Here is an 18,322-nt window from a genome sequence, read left to right as displayed (position 1 = left end):
AATATTAAATATCAGATAAATATTGAATATTAGTTAATATTAAGTATAAATAACCACAGGCCTGACCTCAGCCTTACTCCTTGTCAGCACCTGTAAGGAATACATTACAAAGGCAAACCAATGCATCTTATTAGTTCTGCAGGCAATTTACCCACTTCTCACCAAACAAGGGTGAGCGTTGCACAGCAAAAAAAACATGTAAATAAATAACTGTAGGCTTCCAGTAAATATGGCACTAAAGGGGAGAAAACATTTCATTAAGGATAAACATCCCCTTGTGCAGGATTAACCATTTTAAGAATCACTCCCAGCAGAAATGAGCATTAAGCAGTTCCATAGTAGAAGTAGAACTTTTCATTAGTTATGCACCAACATTTCATCCAGGAAGTAACCACTTCTCTGAGCAGAAGTAAACATTTAATAACAGGTAAACCATGCATAAGGCCTAGGCTGAGTAGGACACTAGTCGAAATATGGATAATCCCTGGGTTTGGGCCTAGCCCTCGCTAATACTCTTCATCCTGGTACTGTTGGCATTCCATTACAGCTTCTAATCAGGGGTTAACCTTTTATGGATTGAGGCCTATAACTGTGGGCCTTGGGACCTCTAAAACAGTCCAATACCAGAGTAAACATTGCCTGCAGTAAAGATAAGCAGGTCAACAACACATTTCCTTGGGGTAGAGTAAAGTGAACATTTCATTTTGTAAGAATGAGCATGGTAAAGATAAGCCAGGCCTCGGGCAACAAGAAGTATAGCATTAATCAGGGCCTGGCTTTGAAATGAGCATTCAGGGGTTAACTTCTACTAACAGGGTAGTCCCTGCGTCCTCTTCGAGGGTTCCTCAGTCAACACAGTGCTCCTTCTCAGTTTCCAAAGCCCTGCAGGCACAAAGGGACCAACGGGGCCCAACAACAGTCTCCCACGGGGGGGGGGCGATCTCAGAGCCTCCCCCGGGGGTTTACCTTTCTCTTCGACCCTCCCGGGCCCTTGCGTAGGCTTCTGGTGTGCTGGCAGAGGGAGGGGGTTCACGCGGACTTCAGAGCCCCCCCTCGCCGGTTCTCCTAGCCTGGGTGGTGTGCAGGCCGATCCGGAGTGACCCATGCGCTCTAGCACTCTTCTCAGGGGTCTCGCCGGCTGGGGGAATGGCCCGGGCTTCTCTCAGGGCCCTCCAGTGAATGTGGTGGTAGGTAGGGGCTCCCGGGCTCGTCTGGAGCCCCCGCGCAGGTTTCTCCCCGGGTCCCGGGCCTTCTTCGGCCTCCCGGGCCCAGGGCCAATCACAAGCGGGCTGTGGGGAGGCACGCCCGCGGCCGCCAATAGCAGTGCGGCCTGCGGCGGGTCAGCCTCTTCTCCAGTCGCTGGGCAACGAAGGCGGGGGCGCGGCCGATGACGCGGTGCCCCCCGTCACGTGATGCGGGCGTCCTGGCTTCGGGGCCTACCACAGCCTGAGGTAATTTTGCGGCGACCCTCAACGATGCGGCGGCGGCCCCCTCCTGGTCCCGGGGGCTGCCGAGGCTGAGAGGACTCCCGCACACTAGCGGTAGGTCGGGCGGCGCTTTGGGAGCCCAGCGCTCACGGGCCTAAGCGCCGGGGCACAGATAGGAGCAGCGCCTGGCAGTGATAGCGCTTTGAGGAGGCAGCGCTCCCGAGCACACGTAGCGCTGGGCAGATATAGCGCTTAGGGCAGTGAGCAGGATACAGCGCTTCACAGGCCACAGCAGGGGAGCGCTGAGCAGCAGCGCAGTTTGGCTCAGTCTCAGGTTAGCAATTCAGGCAGATATAGCGCTTCAGGGTTACTATAGCCTCAAGAATCACAGCGCACTCTGGCAGCATCAGCAGGCTCAGTGCTTCTCACAGGGAAACAGTAAATAAGCGCTTGAGGGGCAATATATAGCGCTTAGCCAGCATACAGTTTATTTAAGGTGGAATCAGATCAGCAGGACCCACAGGACAGGTCACACAACAGTGGCAAACCAGCAAAAGGGATCCCAGGTGGCGTCAGGGAGCGCGGGGAGCGACACAGCGCCAATACCTGGTTGATTTCTCAATAGTCCTGTGGTGATTTGGTTTCTTCTTGGCGCTTTTATGTTTCTTGCGCCCTTGTAAATAGCAGTCTCTGGGTTCCTTGAAGGGGGGGGGGGTGTTGGAGTTGATGGCTGATATCAAATCTCCTCAGCCGATCGCCTCAAGTGGACTCTGGGTTCCTTTCCCGCCGGGCCAGATCAGGGGGGGTAAGTTCAGGATTCCTCAACACTTGGAAGGCAACACCTAAGCCCTGTCACTTCCAGTATCATAAGTCCCTGACTAGGCCCCACTGCCTAAAACTCCTGCGTAGGTTCTTCCCCAGGTCTGTGCTCCCTCAATCTGACAGGAAAGTTTCCCTCCCTTTCCTTATATAGTGCCAGTTGGCAGTGGCAGTTGGTGTCACCTCACCTGTTCCAGAAGGTTCTAGGAGGTTCTAGGAGGTTCCACCATTCTGGCTATGGGCAGGCTGGCAGGCTAGCATTGATACATTGTTTGAGGGTTCCAGCCAGCTCCTGGCCACTAGAATGCGCCTGAAAGGACCACGCTGCAGTAGCAGGGGTCAGGGGCAGCCATGTTAGGGGAAGAGGGCACCTGCACCTTAACATTAGTTTAACATTACACAGGGCATCTCCACTACACAAGGCCTATACACTTTTATTACAATGGGGGGGGGGCATCCTAAATTAAGGGAGTAAAAAGCGAAAAATTTCTGGGGAAAAGGGCCAAGTCCTACACATATCCACTACTCAAATTACTTCATATTTTTTTACTATACTAATTTTCAACAGTAATCCTTTATGGGTTCCGGAGTGGCGTGCTACTCACCAGAAAAGCGCTTCAACACCCATCAGGGGTAACACGTGCTATATGAAGGGAAATCTTTCTTCCCCTTTAATCCCTCCGCTATCCTTCTCACTCCAAGTAACTGACTAATATCCAACACTGAAATTACTTCATACTTCATCATATTAATTCACCACTAATCCTTTGTAGGCTTCCTGAATTGCGTGCGTCAACAAGCGCTATATAAATACAAACCTTTGTCCTCCTCTATCCTTCTGCTATCATTCCAAATCCAATTAACTGACTAACCTATCCACCAGTTAGAATGTACTTGCATGTTTCACTATACTAATTCAACACTAATCCTCTGTGGGTCCCGGAGTAGTGTGCTACTCGCCGAAAAAGCGCTTCGACGCCTCGTCAGGGGTAGTAAGCGCTATATAAATGCCATTACAATACAATACAATAATTATAGGATTTCTTTTATGTTCTCAAAATGTTTAGATTTCGATGTTTAAAAAGTTGCTTGTGGTTTCCATAAGTTACGCACTTTCATGATCATAAACAGAAGAGTAATTTAGCATCGGCTTCGGGAGTCAAAACATACTTGCGAACAAGCATTCCTACTTCTATATCCTGGGTCTCTCGTTTGAATTTGCTATATTCTGTCACCTAGTGGCAATACCGGGAATTGCTTCCAAAAGAAGTTACAATGTAGATCTTTGCACGACCTGCCATCATGACAGTGAAGTATTCAGCCATGGCCGTTTCCCTTGCGTGTGGTTTTTTAAGTGAAACAGTATCACGAAATATCACTTCTCTATTCTAGACTGTAGTTAGATGAGCTGTGATAGTTTCCTCAAGACTATTATGACTGGTCCAGTGAGAGAGCCTTGCTGGTCCGCTCTGCTGCCTTCTCCGTCTGACTGTCATTTTGTCTGTTTACTGTAATTACTCTATTTGTGCATGTCTGCTGTCTGTTTTCACTGTTATTGTGCCTGTTTTTCTGGTGTCTTGTTGTCCTCCGTTCCCTCTGCACCTGTTTTCGCTGCCCTTTTTTTCGCCCCCCGCGGGTTACCGCTCCTGCCTCCCAGCTGTGTTTCCCTCCCCCGTTCCCCATTTAATGGTGGCTGCTGGTGTGCCAAAGGCAAGCCCATCTGTGACCAGCGCCTGGGACCCTGGTTCTCCAACCACCTACCTCTACGACTCAGCTGCACTCAAAGCACTCAACCCCAGAAGGAACAACAACTGCCGGCTGTCTACTCCTGACATCACCCACGGCCAGTTCTCCTGCCGACACTACTGACAAACCACCAACCTTCGCACTCCCACCACCGCCGCCCCCGCCAGATGCCAGAACTCCCGAAGCCCTGAGATGCAACCTTCTCCACATGTGCTCCCTACACAGACACGCAGTAGAAATCTGGGACCTCCTCGACATCCTCTCACCAGACGTCGCCTTCTCCGCGGAAACCTGGAAAAACCCCACCTCCGCCCCAACATCGCCACCGCCATCTCCGACGGATATAAGATCCAGAGGAAGGACCGCCCCAACCACCCTGGAGGAGGACTCTCCATCGCAAACTCCCTCCGACCCACCACTTCCAGCATGAACCACCACTGCGTACACTTGTCTTTCAAGAAAGCCACCGCTCACAAACCTACTCCACACCCTCTGTGAAGGAACTGGAGAAAAATCACTGAGGAGCACCTCAACTCCCCCCTCAACCACGATCCCCCTCCCACCATTACCGATGCCAACTCTGCAGCCAAAGAACTTCACAGAAGGATCACCAACTGCGCAGACAAGCTTTCCCCCCCTCCGCAACTCCGACAGACAGCCCCCATGAAGGCCACCTGAATCACCACAGACCTACAAGAATCCACTCACCTGCAGATGTCTTGAGAAGCTATGGAGAAAGAACAAAACCACGGAAGACCGAACCACCTACAAGAACCCTATGACAGAATACCGCCAACTCATCACATCCACCAAAGGAACCTTCATCCAAATTCAAGACCTATTACATTACAAATGCTTCTTTAACTGGTAGTCACGTTTGCAGAGTGGTGCAGAAAGGGGACTGGGCCTCCAACCAGTGCTCAGGAATTCCATTGCGTAGGACTTACAGGAGGTACCAGGAAGGCTACTTGGCCGCCAAAGTCCCTCAGGAGTAAAGTTGACTTCATCCCTCAACCCGTAGTGTGCCAAGAGGTGCGTTTGCAGAGTGGTGGAGTAAGGGGGCTGTGGCCTCCGAAGACCTGTTAGTAATCCCACTGTGTGGGACTTACTGGAGGTAACAGGAGGGGTAGTCGGCCGCAAGGACATCTTTGGGGGCCAACTACCCCTCCTATTTTCTCCACTAAGTCCCACACTACAGGAATGCTAAGTTCTCATAGCAGGCCATGCCACCTTTGCCCACCACTCTGCAAATGCACCTCCTGGCTCGCTCTTGGTTGGGGAATGAAGTCCCTTTCACTTGTGGGGGTCCTTAGGGGCCAACTAGCCTACCTGTTACCTCCAGTAAGCCCCACACAGTGTGATTACTGAGAGGTGACACAGGCCACGCCCCTTTCTCCACCACTCTGCAAGCACGCCTTCTGGTGGGAGATGAAGTCCCCTTGCCTCCTGAGGGTCCCTGGGGGCTAACTAGCCCTTCTGTTATCTCTAGTAAATCCCACACAGCTGGATTGCTGAGTGATCCGAGGCCACACCCTTTTTTGACACCACTCTGAAAACGCGCCTCCTGGCGTACTGTTGCTCGGGATGAAGTCCACTTTAGTCCTGAGGTTCTCAGGATACAAGAGGACCTCATCGCCCCACCAGCAGTGCGCCAAGAGGCATGTTTACAGAGTGGTGTAAAGAGGGGTGTGGCCTCGGACCACCTCTCAGCAATCCCACTGTGTGGGGATTACTGGAGGTACCCGGTGGTCTAGTTGGCCCACTGAGGACCCTTAGGATTGAAGGGGACTTAATCCCCCAATTCAGAACGCGCCAGGAGGCGCTTTTGCACAGTGGTGCAGTGAGGGGGCAGGGCCTCCAGCAAGATGCCGGCTTTTTTTCCCCATTGTTTTTGGAAAGGGTGGGCCCCACTTCCAGACCGCATGGCCCCCCTTCCCTGGGCCACTATTGGCCCCTGGGAACCCATCCCAGGGTCCTGGCCTCGTTTTTAGTTTTTTTTAATTTTCTTCGGAGGGGGGCCGCGTGGCCCTCCTCCCTTTGGCGACTTCTGGTTCCGGAGACCCCATCCCCCGGGGCCTGGCCTCATTTAAACAAATATATGTATATATTTTTCCGGGGGGGGTGGGGCCACGCGGCACCCCTCCAATGGGCCACTTCTTGGTCCTGGGACCCCATCCCCTGTGGCCTGGCCTCAGCATTGGGGACCGTGGGGGGAGCCCCAATGCCCCCACGGTCCTAGCTGTCTTCCTGCCTCCTGCGGGAGCCGGCATTGCTTTTGGGCAAGGGGAGCTGCTAACACGCAGCTCCCCTTGTCCAAAAGCAATTCTGCTTTGCTTCTTGGAAGCGAGAGCAGGTTTCCTGCTCTCACTTCCAAGAAGCAAAGCAGTGTTTTCTATGACACAGCAAATGGCAAAGTCCTGGTGGTGGGCACCCCGGGACATTGCAGGAGCCTGCCCTGTGGGGTGGCGGTCCCCAGGGCCATCCAGGGCTCCAGGAGGAGGGCTGCGCGGCCCCCCCTCCCAACATTGACATAGCGGTGGTGGTGGTGGTGGTGGGGCGGTGGTGATCCTCATGGCCGGCGGTCCGTAATGGACACCATATTAACATAATTTGTGCCCTGGGAGGTGGTGGTCTCTGGGGCAGTGAGAGGAGGGTAGGAGCCCCTCCACACTCATGTAATTTAATTGGAACCCCCCCACATGGATTTTTTTTTATAAACCCTGGGGAGGTTGCGAATCTCCCTGAAACTTTCAAGACAGGAGCTGATCTGAGCGAACCATTAGTTTTAAAAAATTCGCGAAGATTTGTCAAACGGCACCAAAGATATTGGCAAATCAGAAAACGCTTTTCCTAGGGAAACTAGGTCCTAACTATAACTACCTACTGGCGACCGACAGTAGGATATATATATGTATATATTTATGTATTTCAGCCCCTAACAGAGTTTTTGGTGGGGAGAGAGAGGAATCGATATGTTAATGGAAACCGATGAGTGCAAACAATATGTTGATAAACACACAGATATATCAACATATAATATTTATGTATATGTTTGTAATTATATTTACCTGCAAAGCCCTCAAATCCCCCTTAATTTAAAGATCTAAGTTGTGTTTTTGTATTTATTTTATTTTTTGGGAAAGAGAATAGCCCCCAACCCCTTCAAGGTCCTGTCTGTGCCTCTCTCTCTCTCTCTCTCTCTCTATCTCAGAGAGAGAGAGAGAGAGAGAGAGAGAGAGAGAGAGAGAGAGAGAGAGAGAGAGAGAGAGAGAGAGAGAGAGAAAGAGAGAGAGAGAGACAGGCACAGACAGGACCTGGAAGGGGTTGGGGGCTATTCTCTTTCCCAAAAAATAAAATAAATACAAAAACACAACTTAGATCTTTAAATTAAGGGGGATTTGAGGGCTTTGCAGGTAAATATAATTACAAGCATCTCTCTCTCTCTCTCTAGAGAGAGAGAGAGAGAGAGAGAGAGAGAGAGAGAGAGAGAGAGAGAGAGAGAGAGAGAGAGAGAGAGAGAGAGAGAGAGAGATATATATATATATATATATATATATATATATATATTCACTGAAAAAACCATAGGTTATAGACCATATATAGTTAGGAATTAGCATTTACAAAACCTTGAAAATTCACTGAAAAAACCATAGGTTATAGACCATATATAGTTAGGAATTAGCATTTAAAAAACCTTATTTTACTCACACAAAACCATTGAAATTCCATATATAGTTAGTTGCACTAACTATATATCGCGCACCTGCAATCCACTGCTGATGATGTCACATATTACATCATTCATGACATGGTCAGTGACATCACTGATGACATCACTGATGACATCTCAAATGACATCACTGATGACATCACTGATGACATCTCATTTGACATCAATGACCACATCACTGATGATATCATTCATGTGACAATACAATGCATCTCCTCACATTTTAATATAACCTCTGTTTCACCCAGTGTTAAATACAGAATATAATTTTTGAAACCATTGACACACCAATACTAGTTACTACATACGCACTCACTGATTCCTACGTCTACTCACACCTTCACTCATTCACCCATACTATCATTCATACATACAATCACTCATCTTTACAACACTATCATATGCACTCATACACCTATACAGACACTCACAGTCTGCCACTCATCCATGGAGTTACTCACACACCTAGTCAGTCCTGTAAAGAATCAATGACACTTCCATTTTCTTGTCTATACAGTTAAACATAGAGCACCTTACATTTTCAAACATATACTAACACATACTTACCTTGTTATACAATCATTGATACAAGTACACATTGATCTGCACAGAGTCACACACCTCCCAGCCAGCCACACACACACTCAGTCTCCCATACAAATACTTGGACAATCAATCAGTAACCCATATAGTTAATCATATAGCTACTGATCAAAACATGCAGCAGTTTACAGAACAACAGACATAATGATGCACAAATTAAGACACTTTAGTCACTAACCCATGCACTCAGTGAGACACATTTAATCACTCACTCATGCATTCAGTCATGCACCTACTAAATCCTTTGTCCAGACACTTATACTTCCACTCATTCTTCAATATGTAAGACACATTTTAACTTTACAGAAACATACAGTCACTGGATGTTGTCATCAGTGATGTCATTTGAGATGTCATCAGTGATGTCATCAGTGATGTCACTGACCATGTCATGAATGATGTAATATGTGACATCATCAGCAGTGGATTGCAGGTGCGCGATATATAGTTAGTGCAACTAACTATATATGGAATTTCAATGGTTTTGTGTGAGTAAAATAAGGTTTTTTAAATGCTAATTCCTAACTATATATGGTCTATAACCTATGGTTTTTTCAGTGAATTTTCAAGGTTTTGTAAATGCTAATTCCTAACTATATATGGTCTATAACCTATGGTTTTTTCAGTGAATTTCAATGGTTTTTTAATAGCAAATATCATAAGCTGTCGAATGTCAAGTACGTGGTAAGTGAAAACATTTTCGTGTTTATGCACACTGATCTGCTTTGAATGGTGCCCCCCCCCCCTCATTTCTATTAGGAGTACTCTCTCTTTGCAGATAGTGAAAGGTAGTTAACGCAGGTCTTTGCCCCCATTGTAATCTGTCGTGCCTGCTTCTCTCTCCATTTGATTCATTGTTATCCAAGTATTTACTGTTTTAGAATTAGTTCTCTTTGGTTCATTCTCTATTTACAAACAAACACAGAGTCGCAATACTCTGTTTAGTCTTTGCAGATAACGAAAAATCGTGTAAAAAAAAAGAAAAGGAATCGAGCAAAATCAGTAGGCCACTAATGGGATCTCTTTTTGACCTCGCTAAAATAGAAACATTAGGAACAACCCCTCATGACAAATACAAAACTAGTGAGATGAACTGAACTCCACACAATGATGGCTGCAAAACAGCTCGGCTCCGCCACCCACCCCGCCCAAAATAACGATAAAGAACGGCTGCCATGATTGGTTGCGGAATGACCACGACGGAGCTACGAAATGGTGCTGCTCTCATGCTAACCCCAGCTTCAGTCTGAAACATCCAGAAACACTGTAGACTACCAATTCGATCAGTTCCGGTAGCGCCCCAATGTAACCCGGTAGAGAAGAACTAGCCCTCCCCTCTTTGACTGATGGTTCTTGTTGCCTGTCCCTTCTGTTGTCATTTAACAGAACTATTTAGCCTGCTGAAAGGGGTTGTGTTCCGACCGCTGGTTGGTGGAGACATTTTGACTATATTCTGTACCTGCGTTGTCGCGTAATGCGTCATATGACGCGCCGCGTTAGCGCATCCGGAAGTCATCCGGGGCGCGCAGCGCGTAACGTAAGCATAACAAGTCATGTGACTTGTTAATAAAACTTTTCATTGGTTCATTTTACTTTTCTTATTGTAATGATGAAAGGCTTGGTCATATGACCTAAAAATTACGCTTTTCATTACTTCCGAACATTATTTTTTCTTAAATATATGTTATAATGTTCCAGGCTAATGTACTTTCCCGGAAATTTTACAACTGTCCTGCAAGTAAAATATATTCTTTTTTCGAGAAAAAGAGCGTTTCTTCGTCCCATGACGGAGCCGTTGAGCAAAAGAGGGTCGACCTGCTGTCTTAGTCGCCGATACGCCTGAATATGAGATTCTTATCGATCACTTTATGTTGCAGGAATAGAAAACACAACAGCCCTTGACCATTTATCTCTACTGCGTTCCTTCGTATTATACCTTTTACCCTTCATGTAATTGGTCTGCTTTATTTCACTTGCCTTTTAATGATTCTAAAACAGTGACTATTATTAAAAACTTTACCAATGTATATACTACTACCATGTTTTCTTTTAAAAACCTTTATTGTGAAAATTTCATTATACAAATACGAGCCTATAACCACGTGGGCCGGCCACGGAGCAAACTGTAATCGTATATGATGAATAGACATTTACACTGTAGAGGAACGTAACGGGCGGGCCATTAGGTTGCAAGAACTAAGGTGTCTAACAGTTACGGAATCGGTGGACGTACATTTTATAATTAAAATACGACAGGGCCAGTTACAATAAAATTATCTAGATATACATTTGCGGGCAAGTACCATGGGTGACGTTAATTCGAACTTTCAACAGTACAGTAATCAATAACACATCAGAACTTAATATCAATAGGGATGTCGAAATATTCAATCAATTCTCGTCCCCGCCCGCCATGTGCTTCAAAACTGCATACGTATCTCGTGATTTCAAGGTTCTGCAACCAGTACACAACAAGGAGTTACGAGTCCCATTTATTCTGGCGCCATTTTGGGCGAGGACGGGCAGGTCCAGGATATAGTCAAAATGTCTCTACCAACCATCGACTATGATGATGTTCATATGCTGTATTTATTAGAGTAACACTCATCTGTCCACATGAAATTAATTTGCCACAATCTAAACATGTCATTTTAATCTTTCCAAAGTTCTTCTAAATATTTGGGACCGTTTCCCTTGCCTCTGAAGCTCTCAGTGCCACTTCTTTGATGAATGTACTAGCAGGTCAGGGGTTCTCCTCCAAATCTCTCTTTTATGCAGCACTATAATTAATTGGTGCCACCTCTCCATATGACGATGCATGGTATAGTTACCACAACTATATTTTTTTTTCGGTTCCTCTGGAGAGTTCATCGTGGCAGATGAAGCGTGTAACGTACCGGGCATTTACCTTTTTTTGCATGTACAGGAAAGGAAAAAAAAATCGAGCGTCCGAGTTCTAAGGTGTCCCAGGGCCATTTTAGTGGACCAGGCCCAAATCCAAAGAACAGGCCGCCATTTTGAGAGTCCTGTTGCAGCCGCCTGTCGCTGTAGCATCAAGAGCAGCCGAAACTCAGCTGAATGGCAACTGAAACGGTAAAGGGGCGCCCCACTACAGCAGACGAGCCAGGCCCAAATCCAAAGAACAGCTATCTCACAGGCTAATGGGGCGACCCACGCCGAGTTTCAGCATTGTAGGATTACCACACAAGTACAGCAACTTGCTAGACATCACCTCGGTGCCATCCGGATCTCGGCGCCCCACTGCAGATGAAGTGCCTCTCAACTATGAAACCACCACGGTGACATCCGGATCTTGGCGCGTTGTGCTGCCTTCGGCCTATTCGCACATCGGTCCGCTACTGACGCCATCTCACAGGCTAATGGGGCGACCCACGCCGAGTTTCAGCATTGTAGGATGACCACACCAGTACAGCAACTTGCTAGACATCACCTCGGTGCCATCCGGATCTCGGCGCCCCACTGCAGATGAAGTGCCTCTCAACTATGAAACCACCACGGTGACATCCGTATCTTGGCGCGTTGTGCTGCCTTCGGCCTATTCGCACATCGGTCCGCTACTGACGCCATCTCACAGGCTAATGGGGCGACCCACGCCGAGTTTCAGCATTGTAGGATGACCACACCAGTACAGCAACTTGCTAGACATCACCTCGGTGCCATCCGGATCTCGGCGCCCCACTGCAGATGAAGTGCCTCTCAACTATGAAACCACCACGGTGACATCCGGATCTTGGCGCGTTGTGCTGCCTTCGGCCTATTCGCACATCGGTCCGCTACTGACGCCATCTCACAGGCTAATGGGGTGACCCACGCCGAGTTTCAGCATTGTAGGATGACCACACCAACTTGCTAGACATCACCTCAGTGCCATCCGAATCTTGGCATCTCAACGCCTAGTGGTATCTTCCATACAAAAAATATTGTTACGCTGCCTTTGGCCCCATTCGCACATCAGTCCGCAACTTAGACATCACCTCGGTGCCATCCGGATCTTGGCATCTCAGCGCCTTGTGGTGTCAGTCAGAAAATATTGTTGTGCTGCCTTCGGCCTATTCGCACATCGGTCCGCTACTGACGCCATCTCACAGGCCAACGGGGCGCCCCACGCCGACTTTCAGCATTGTAGGATGGCCACACCAGTGCGGCAACTTGCTACACACCACCTCGGTGCCATCCGGATCTTGGCATCTCAGCGCCTTGTGGTCTCTTCTACACCGGAAATATAGTAGAAAATATTGTTGCGCTGCCTTTGGCCCCATTCACACATCAGTCCGCTACTGACACCATCTCACAGGCCAACGGGGCGCCCACGCCGACTTTCAACATTGTAGGATGGCCACAGAAGTGCGACAACTTACTAGACACCACCTCGGTGCCATCCGGATCTTGGCGCGTTGTGCTGCCTTCGGCCTATTCGCACATCGGTCCGCTACTGACGCAAACTCACAGGCCAACGGGGCGCCCCACGCCGACTTTCAGCATTGTAGGATGGCCACACCAGTGCGGCAACTTCCTACACACCACCTCGGTGCCATCCGGATCTTGGCGCGTAGTGAAGCTGCAGCAGCTGCAAATAAGCTTCAGACAGTGTTACAACCGCTGCTCAGAACTCTCAACTATGACACCACCTCGGTGCCATCCGGATCTTGGCGCGTTGTATTGCCTTCGGCCTATTCGCACATCGGTCCGCTACTGACGCCGCCTCACGTGCCAACGTATTTTCTCCGCATTTTATACCCTATGCCGCATAACAGGTCATGTGACTTGTTTATAAAACTTTTCATTGGTTCATTTTACTTTTGGTTTCCTAATGATGGAAGGCTTGATCATATGACCTAAAAACAACACTTTTCATTGGATGAAAACTTTTTTTTTCCCCCAAACGATGAAAGCCCCACCTTGTTTCTGGATGTTTCAGACTGAAGCTGGCGTCAGCATGAAAGCACCACCATCTCGTAGCTCAGTCGTGGTCATTCCGCGAGCAATCATGGCAGCCGCTCCCCACCAGAAGCCTGCAGGAGTCGGAGCCCCCAAAACTTTTGATGAATTCTCAAGGCAGAGGGGACGCTTTCGAGAATGGGGTCCAAGACCTAGCAGACAAGCGTCCGATTTCCAAGGTGTCCCAGGGCCATTTCAGTGGACCAGGCCCAAAAAGGAAACAGCCTGCCGCCATTTTGAGAGTCCTGTGACAGCCGCCTATCGCTGCACCGCAAGAGTGGGCGCAACTCAGCTGAATGGCGGATTTTGACACAGTGGACCAAAAGCGGACGGAATGGCAACTGAAACGGTAAAGGGGCGCCCCACTACAACAGATGACACTCCACCTGGAGAGGCCCGTTCACGCCGCCTCCCCCGGGGCGCTCCACGCCGTTATTCGGAGCAGCATTGTAGGATACCAAAACCAGTGCGGCAACTTACTGGACATCACCTTGGTGCCATCGTTCTGCTGCCTTGGAACTATTCGCACAACAGTTTGCTACTGATGACCCACCCCCTGCGACGCCCCACGCCGTTATTTGCTGGGTGGCAACTTACTAGACATCACTTTCGTGTCATCTAGATTTCGGCGCGTTCTGCTGCCTTGGAACTATTCGCACAACAGTTTGCTACTGATCACCCACCCCCCGCGACGCCCCACGCCGGAAATCTGGACGTTGTGCTGCGTTGGGACTATTCGCACAGCCGACCGCTACTTCGTTGTTTTTCTCTAAAAATGTTTATATGTTATTACTATTTTTGTTTTCTTGTATATATTTATAAATTATTAAAGTTTTATAATCTTACTACTTTGTCGGAGTGCTATATATTTTTAATGTGACACATAATTGTAAAAACTTTGATGTACAAAGAGTCATCCCTGGAATCTTCCGCTTCACGCTCGGTCCCCTCCCCAATCACAATACAGGATGGTTTTCAGATAATAGCAACGCTTCTGCTGTGACGGATCTCATCGAGTGTGGGCCTTGATCTACTATAACTCCTTTGAAGACGGGTGATTCTTTACAGCTGTGGCCATAAACTACATCTGCAGGGCTAGCTGATAGCCTAGGACCGGCCTGGACAATCGGACACAGAGGAAAAGGAGTGTCAGAGGGTGCGGTAGTGAATAGGGCGAAAGGGAGGTGTCGGGCGGGCACAGGGTGTGATTCTCAGGGAAGAACAGCGCAGATGGGGGGAGGTTTATTACCCATGCATAAAACAGAGAGCGGGGGTGACCACTGCCTGGGGGAGATGCTTGCGAGGGTGGGGAGCCATGCTAAGGATCGACAGCGTGCACAGAGTGGATCTGGTCAAGGCATCTAAAATGGCTGCCGTGCACGACAAAAGTGTGGCATTTGAAAAAAGACAAGATGGCGCACACAATGTTTTTCAACAATTCCTGATTTCCTTCGAATCGAACGTTAACAGACGTTGGGGCATATTACCAAAGTTAAGCGATATTTATCCCTAACGATGCATTGCAAAGATTTTTTTACCGTCAGAAATTATCGCAGATAAACCTTGCTATTATCAAGGTTTATCGCAAATACGATAAAAAACGAGCGCAATGCATTAATATCGCTGAAAACTCCGCGATATTCATGCATTACCGAGCTAATGCTCTTAGCCATGTTATCCACCTCCCATTGGATAACATGGCTAAGAACTGCTCAGGGCAGCTGTTACTTTTTGGAGATATTCGCGCTTATCTCGAATATTTCCAAAAGTTGATAATAGGAGATAGCGATGTTAGCGACTGTTTCCAGTCGCTAACATCTTGGCATGCCCACTTTGCATGTCATTAGTGATAAATATCACTCACATGCAAAGTGGGACCCAAGATGGTCGCTATCTCCTACTAGCCGTCGCTAACTGGTGTTAGCAACAGCTAGGTAATACACATATAATTTTATCTCCGCGAAGCGGAGCGCTGTTACAGATATATATCTTGTTTTTGAACGTTAATTTCTCAAAATGCACTGAAGCACATATATTGAGACATAGCAAAGGCACATCGGGCTACCAGTCCCTAATATTTTACCAAGTTTCGTGCAAATCCATTCAGCCGTTCGATTATTATTATTATTTTTTTTTTTTGCCCCGCGGGGCCCTTTTAAAACCTCCACATCAAACCTAGGGGGTCAGCGAGGATCTACTATGCCCCCTTATGGTCATCAGCCGTTCGATTATTATTATTATTTTTTTTTTTTGCCCCGCGGGGCCCTTTTAAAACCTCCACATCAAACCTAGGGGGTCAGCGAGGATCTACTATGCCCCCTTATGGTCATTTGCCCCTTCGCTTTGGCCTCCTCTTGTCTCTCGATCCTACCGAGAGACAAGATGGCGGCCGCTACGTACTGTTTGGAATGTTTACAGACACCGGAGAGCCAATCAGCTTCGCTTCGCAAAGCTCTGTAACGCGAAAAGTACGCGAAGCGGTGCGCTGTTACAGATATATATCTTTTTTTGAACGTTAATTTCTCAAAATCCACTGAAGCACATATATTGAGACCTAGCAAAGGCACATCGGGCTACCAGTCCCTACAATTTTGCCAAGTTTCGTGCAAATCCATTCAGCCGTTCGATTATTATTATTATTATTTTTTTTTGCCCCGCGGGGCCCTTTTAAAACCTCCACATCAAACCTAGGGGGTCAGCGAGGATCTACTATGCCCCCTTATAGTTATTTCCCCCTTTGTTTTGACCTCCTCTTGTCTCTCGATCCTACCGAGAGACAAGATGGCGGCCGCTACGGACTGTTTGGAATGTTGACAGACGCCGGAGAACCAATCAGCTTCGCTTCACAAAGCTCCGTTGCGCGAAAAGTCCGCGAACCAGAGCGCTAACCGGTCCGCTGTTACAGATATATATCTTTTTTTAAACGTTAATTTCTCAAAATCCACTGGAGCACATATATTGAGACCTACAAAAGGCACATCGGGCTACCAGTCCCTACAATTTTGCCAAGTTTCGTGCAAATCCATTCAGCCGTTCGGGCTAAAAGTGAGGCCAACCGCCCTATGGAAAACTCAATGTTAAAAACACGTTTTGGGACCCCCCTTTTTTCTCGGCCCCCACTGGACGAACCCCCCCCAAATTTTCAAGGGCTGCTCAGAAACAAAATGTGCCATTTTCCTGAAAATTTCAGCCGATTCCGTCCACAAACGCCAAAGTTATTAGACATAGAATTTTCAAAAAACCCATAGAGAAAAAATCCTAACTATATATACCTACTGGCGACCGCCAGTAGGTAATATATGTATATTAGCTGCTCCACTGCCAAACAAAGTCGACACACCAGCACTCGCAGTAGGTTAAACCTGGTTAGGTTTATTGCACAAAGAAAACAATAAACAGACGCGTTTCAGCACTTGCCTTCGTCAGTGTCATCTGGCGACAGCGAGGCGGAAGTAAATAACGGCTGTTGGACCTGGCCCTTTTGGCAGATTCACCCCTAAACTTTTTGCTTTTTCCTAGCCTGTTTCTGGAACCTGGTGTTGGTGATTTTAGGCCTTTGCGCATTTTTTCACTGTGGTACAGTGTAAAGTGCGTGAGCTCTCTGTGTATGTGTGGTGAGTGACCTGCCCTCCCATAGGAATGAATAGGGAATATGTATGCCCATGGTAGTTCCTGATGTGTGGGGAGTGCAGGGTCGAGTTTGATATGTGCGAACTCGTGGGATTGAATGCTGCGTAATGGTGTATGCGGCATGATTGTGTCTAGTCTAGAAGTGCCACTGTTTGAAGTTGGCATATTTGTGTAGTTTGTGCCTGGCGTGTGATTGGCTGGAGAGCCTGGCCCAGAGTGCCTGAGCCTGCTTGTGGATTGACTTTCTGGTTTGATGGTGACAGGGGCTGCAGAGCCCCCAGGAGCTTGTCTGAGTCAGCCCGTGGATGAAAGGCTGCATCTGCTGCCAGGGAAGTGGGAGGAGATAGCACCTGGGAGTGAATGAGGCTGTGCCTGCCTGCCACAATGCTGGTTTCACCTCCCCGCTGGGCGACTGTCACCTCTGTCCCTGATACTGAAAGGAATTCCCTATAACCAGTTCTAGCTGGTTCTCACACTGCCTGCACCCTTTAGACTTCAAAGACTTTTTTCTGTATAAAAAGGGGCTGTGTCCCCTTCCAAAATGTTCTTGTTTTTGGACTTGAATCTTGCCAGGGGCGTGCTGCTGCTTGGACTCTGGAAGGACTTTGTGTTGGTCCCTGGACTTTAGGGACCCCAGCGCCTGGAAGCGCTTGCCTTTTTGCCTTTAGCGCTGGGAGCGCTTTATTTTCTCTTTTGCCTAGCGCTTAGGAGCGCTTTATCTTTGCCCATAGCGCTTAGGAGCGCTTTATTATGTTCTAGCACTGGGGAGCGCTTTGTGTGGTTTGGCCGGTGCCCACCCGGCATCTTATTACCCCGTTTATGCCGCCGGAGAATCACCGCCGCAGCCCGAGATACTTGATAAAACGTTGCCGGGCCGCTGCAAAAGCGAACCGGAAGTCAGGCACCCTCGTTGGGACATGGGCGTGGCCTCGTGAGGCCTGAGGGAAGTCCAGAGGAAGCTGTGCCGTGTTAGTGTCTCGTGGAGGAAGCTGGGCTGCGTGAGGGAGGCCGGGAGCCTACCCCGGCTCCTCCTGTGCCAGTGGCTAGCCCCGGGGCTCCCAGGAGGGGGGGCCCGTGTGACTGGATGCCGCCGGTGCTTTGCGAGGCTCTCGTGAGAGCCCCGCCTGCCGCCTGTGACGAGACCCGGCCCCTGGGAGCGGGACCGGGCAGAGAGAGGTTCCCCGTGCGGCCGGAGAGGAAGTCTGGCCTGTTGCGGGGCTCCCGTGTGCTGAGGGAGCCCCGGAAAACGAGGAGTGTTGCAGTTTGCTTCGGGGCTCCCCTGTGCAGCGGGAGCCCCGGAGAAGAAGGAGCATGGCGGCAGAGGAAGCAGGCGGGGCTCCGATGGTGAAGGAGAGCCCCGCACTGCCCAAAGGAGACCGTCGAGGAAGGTGCCGCCATCCCCGTGAAG

General features: G+C 48.7%; 1 protein-coding gene across 7 annotated transcripts in view; it reads left to right on the top strand.

The window, feature by feature from the left end:
• Positions 1-18,322, top strand: part of EXOC1 (exocyst complex component 1) — a 409,496-nt gene that overhangs the window by 277,959 nt on the left and 113,215 nt on the right. The gene's annotated exons all lie outside the window — the stretch shown is intronic.

This window comes from Lissotriton helveticus, chromosome 2_2 (genome assembly GCF_964261635.1).
Source record: "Lissotriton helveticus chromosome 2_2, aLisHel1.1, whole genome shotgun sequence".
Taxonomy (NCBI): Eukaryota; Metazoa; Chordata; class Amphibia; order Caudata; family Salamandridae; genus Lissotriton; species Lissotriton helveticus.
This window is presented reverse-complemented; position numbering and strand designations above follow the sequence as displayed.